General features: G+C 33.1%; 2 non-coding genes across 2 annotated transcripts; both read right to left on the bottom strand.

Annotated features, from left to right (window-relative positions):
* Positions 1–1,887: 1,887 nt before the first annotated feature.
* On the bottom strand, positions 1,888–2,006 carry LOC149788196 (5S ribosomal RNA). The gene has a single exon (XR_016424505.1). It is a non-coding gene; the product is annotated as a 5S ribosomal RNA (ribosomal RNA).
* Positions 2,007–2,906: 900 nt separating this feature from the next.
* On the bottom strand, positions 2,907–3,025 carry LOC149788197 (5S ribosomal RNA). Its single transcript, XR_016424783.1, has one exon. It is a non-coding gene; the product is annotated as a 5S ribosomal RNA (ribosomal RNA).
* Positions 3,026–5,000: the final 1,975 nt, after the last annotated feature.

The raw sequence follows: 5,000 nt of genomic DNA on the forward strand, positions 1-5,000 counted from the left end.
CTTTGTATCTGTTGATATCTAAAATCCATATCCCAATAATTAAAATTATCCAAGACTATATGTAAATAATACACATATGTATGTATGTATGTACACACACAAACGTATATATATATATATATATATATATATATATATATATATATATATATATATATATATATATATATATATATATATATATATATATATATATATCACAAAAGACACACACATATCTTAAAACACCCTCAGCCACCCAGGATATATATATGATCCGTTTTTACGAGATAAACTTATTAATTCAGTATGGTATAATTATCGAGTAAGATCAGTAGAGTTTTTGCCCTTGTTTGCAATCGTTATAGGATAACGCGTTAAAAATAAAATTACACAGAAGTACAATTAATGTTAATAGCTGATAAAGTTATGCGAACTTTGTTGCATACTCTCTCTCTCTCTCTCTCTCTCTCTCTCTCTCTCGTGTGTCAGTATGATAAAGCAAGAAGAAAAAGGAAGAACAGTAAAGAACATATATAAAAAGGTTTATTGAAACAGCGTCTCATCATGGTGTGGGCACCACGATGCATAGGGATAAATAAAAAAGCGAGTATTCCATTACTTTTCACTTCATTTGATATGCATCCATATGACACAGAATGCTCTCGGTGAGTACAGGGAATCAGATAAACGTCACTGTGCGGGACTAGGTATAAAACATTTATTGTAGTTTTAATTGTAAATTTTTCGGGCATTTAAGTAGAAATTAAATGATTTCAGTTCTAGTGAGAACAACATTTCGACTGTAAAACATAATTTGTTGTCTTGATGCGTTTTCAAGACTCTTGGGCTGATTAGTCACACATCTCTTCAACGTTTCCGATGTACAAATGTTTGTGTGCAGTATAATATTAGTAACTAAAGTGTATACTGATTCAAAGTTCTAATCCAAAAGAAGCAAAACTGGCCTCAGATACTCATATTTGTCACTCATCCATTTTCTGACCCAGATAAGGGGAGAATTCCATGTTGAAATTGACTTAAAATGCAGATTCAGGACATTATTGTTGTTGTTATTATTATTATTATTATTCCTCTTTCTGTCCTATCATTTGGTTAAAATAAGCGACACCGGCCTATAAGCTAACTTTAAAAATAGGGTCTTATGAGATTTGCAAAGGATCTGTTCTTGCAACTTGTAGAAGTTAACGTTGTGGAAATACAGAAAGTGGAAGCATGGAATATCTATCTAAACTTACTGTAATCAAAACAGAATTTTATAACCCAATTTATTTAGCCAATGGCCCATATTTACAGTATTCGCTACAGGATGCCAATTTTCCCACTGGCAGACTGAGGCCCTGCTGTAAAAGAAATCAATCAATCAATAAATTAATATAAAAAATTCTCACAATTCATACATTCCATATTTATCAATCAATTAGTGAATAAGAAATACCACAAATAAGTACCCAAAATGAAAGACATTGATCGCATATTTTGCAACTCTGCGCTAGAGACTACACCAGGAATATATGAGAAGAAACTTGAAGGAAGTATTTCGACGTGAAAGGAGGCAGCTTGTTGTGGTAGTAAAAGTAGAGGAAACTGGATAAATTGAACCGAATTTGTTAATAAGAAATACTGGTCATCTATGATCGCATATTCCAGTAGTAAGGATCGAAACCAAGAGCAGAGAAGTGCAAAGCAACATTTGCTATATTCAGGTCCTATACTTGATTTTTTTAGGATCCGAATTATTGAAGAAAGTTAAGGAAAAAGAGAAAATGAAAGTCGAGAAATTGCTCTATTTATTATTTATATTGAATAAAGTAAATTTAGTTACAATAAAAGAAAGAAAGAAAAACTTCAACTGTTTTTAGTTATAAAAGAAAAAAAAAAAATTAGAGTCTACAGCACCCGGTATTCCCAGGCGGTCACCCATCCAAGTACTAACCGGGCCCGACGTTGCTTAACTTCGGTGATCGGACGAGAACCGGTGCTTTCAACGTGGTATGGCCGTAGACACAAGTGTGTGTAAATTTAAGACTTATATTCGCTTCTCTCTTCACCGTTTCCGATGTACAGACGTTTACGTTTATGTGCCGTGTAAAATTAGTAATTAAAGTGTACTTATTAAAACTTATATAGATAAACTGCCTTCATACATTATTCAAATTTGTAATTCAGGCATTTTCGGACTCGGACATTAGTTGCTTAACCGGAGGTTTACACCTTCAAATGGACTTAAATAACAATGCATTTAAACGAAGATTCAGTTCATTTTTGTTGTTTTTGGGCATTATTATTATTATTATTATTTATCTTGTATCAACTGACTAATTCAATAGGTAAATAATCGACATCAGCCTATGAGCTACCTTTAAAGACGGACTCGAATCTGATTTGAAACGGATATCGTCTTGCAGCTCGGAAACGTTAAAGTTGTGGAAACACAGAAAGTGCAAGGAAGTGGAAGCAGGGAACATCCATCCAAACTTACTGTAATCAAAACAGAGATTTATACACCAATTTATTTTGTCAATGGCCCATATTCGAAGTATTCGCTAAGGGATGCCAAGTTTCACACTGATAGACTGGTGCCCTGCTAAAAACAGGTAAATAAATTAAAATAATTAAAAATAATACATTCCAAATATATCTATCAATTATTGAATAAGAAATACCACAGACAAGTATCCAAAATGAAAGACATCGATTGCATACGTTGCAATTATTCGCTATAGGCTGAATCCGGAATATCAGAAGAAATTTGGAGGATCTGGACGGCATACGAGGCGGCCCATTTCGATCCTGGAGGTAGAGGAAACTGAAAAATTTGCACCAGATTTGTGAACAAGAAATATTGGCCATATATGATCGCATATCCTCACAGTGAGGATGGAACCAAAAAAAAATTTAAAAAATGCCTACAGCACCCGGTATTCCCAGGCGGTCACCCATCCAAGTACTAACCGGGCCCGACGTTGCTTAACTTCGGTGATCGGACGAGGACCGGTGTTTTCAACGTGGTATGGCCGTAGACATTTGTATGTACAAATTTAAGACTAATATAGGTTGTCTCTTCGTCGTTACAAAGATATATTACACACGCACACACACACACACACACACACACACACACACACACACATATATATATATATATATATATATATATATATATATATATATATATATTAGAGACAGGGGAGAGCTCTGCTTACGACAATACATCCCTTCAGTTTCAATCTGTAAAGAAGCAAGAGCTTATTTGATCGCCGATGTCACTGACATGTAGGTTGCCATATTTGTGCAGTCATTTGAATAGTAATACAATGGCGAGTTCCGTGTCAAATTTCATCAAGGTTGTCGTTTTCTTTCGTCAGTCAGCTTCATTAACAACAAATGATGTTATACTCGGAATTATTTCTGAGAAAATAAATCGTATTTCTCTCGATTTCATGCAGGTATATCTCGATGAAAGGTCGGTCAAGTTTGCATGGCAGGCTAGTAAGCACAGGGGCTCGCATCGTTGCTCACAATTGAACTGACAGTCATACATTTTATACTATATGTACGACTGATAGTTTCATTGTAAGCAATGATACGAGCCCCCTGTGGCTAGTAAGCAGCCTATGCCGATACCGCATGGTGTCGGCGATTTCCAACGTTTTGATAAGCAAAACAAATATGTCCATACACCCCAATACTAATGTCCAAATATCAAAAATCGCTATTTTGGGACTATTATGAATTCATTCAAGGACATTCTAAATTACATCATCGCCACACGTCAAGATTGTTATTACATCAGCACATTCAAAATTGGACTTCATTCAGAAAACCACTGGCATTCATTTGGAACACTACCCTTTTGGACTTGTCATATAACTTTTCATGGACTATTTGTGATTTCATTTATAATGCTGAAAAGTATTTAAATTTTCACTTTGTATTCTTTATAAAAATAAATTAAGTCGGTTGGTTTAGATTGGCTAAGATAGCATTAAGGTGTTTTTGTTTATATGAGCCAATATCACATTATTCTTTTCTTGGTTTAGATGGGCTAAGTTCACATTATGGTACATTGGTTTAGATGGGCTAAGTTCACATTAAGGTGTTTGGCTAAGTTTCCATTAAGATATTTGGTTTAGATTGGCTAAGTTTGCATTAAAGTGTATTGGCTTATATTGGCAAATTTCACATAGGAATTTGATTTAGATGGCCTAAGTTCACATTATGGTGTTCTGGCAAAAGACTGCTTGGTTTTATTAGGCAATGAGGGTAGTCTTGCTCAAGGGTACAATAGGGCAACCAGCTTGATAGAAATCTATCATGTTAACCATTGGACTGATGTACATTTTATCAGTGTAATTTAGAGTCTGTTTAAACCATTCCGAATCCCCCCATCTCTCTCTCTCTCTCTCATATATATATATATATATATATATATATATATATATATATATATATATATATATATATATATATATATATATATATATATGAAAGAAATAATATTTTCAATCTTTCTGCACTGTACTGATTTTCTGGTTGAATACTAAAAGTAAGTTTAAATATATATAAGGAGTTTGCAAATTTTATAAAAGTCAGCTTGCCTAGCAAGTAGTAGGTCAATATGATACAATGTAGAATTTAAGAAAATGTCATTATATGTATTGAAACGTTTGTTTCCTTTGTATCTGTTGATATCTAAAATCCATATCCCAATAATTAAAATTATCCAAGACTATATGTAAATAATACACATATGTATGTATGTATGTACACACACAAACGTATATATATATATATATATATATATATATATATATATATATATATATATATATATATATATATATATATATATATCACAAAAGACACACACATATCTTAAAACACCCTCAGCCACCCAGGATATATATATGATCCGTTTTTACGAGATAAACTTATTAATTCAGTATGGTATAATTATCGAGTAAGATCAGTAGAGTTTTTGCCCTTGTTTGCAATCG

This window comes from Sinohyriopsis cumingii, chromosome 11, assembly GCF_028554795.1.
Source record: "Sinohyriopsis cumingii isolate HCF-2022 chromosome 11, ASM2855479v2, whole genome shotgun sequence".
NCBI lineage: Eukaryota > Metazoa > Mollusca > Bivalvia > Unionida > Unionidae > Sinohyriopsis > Sinohyriopsis cumingii.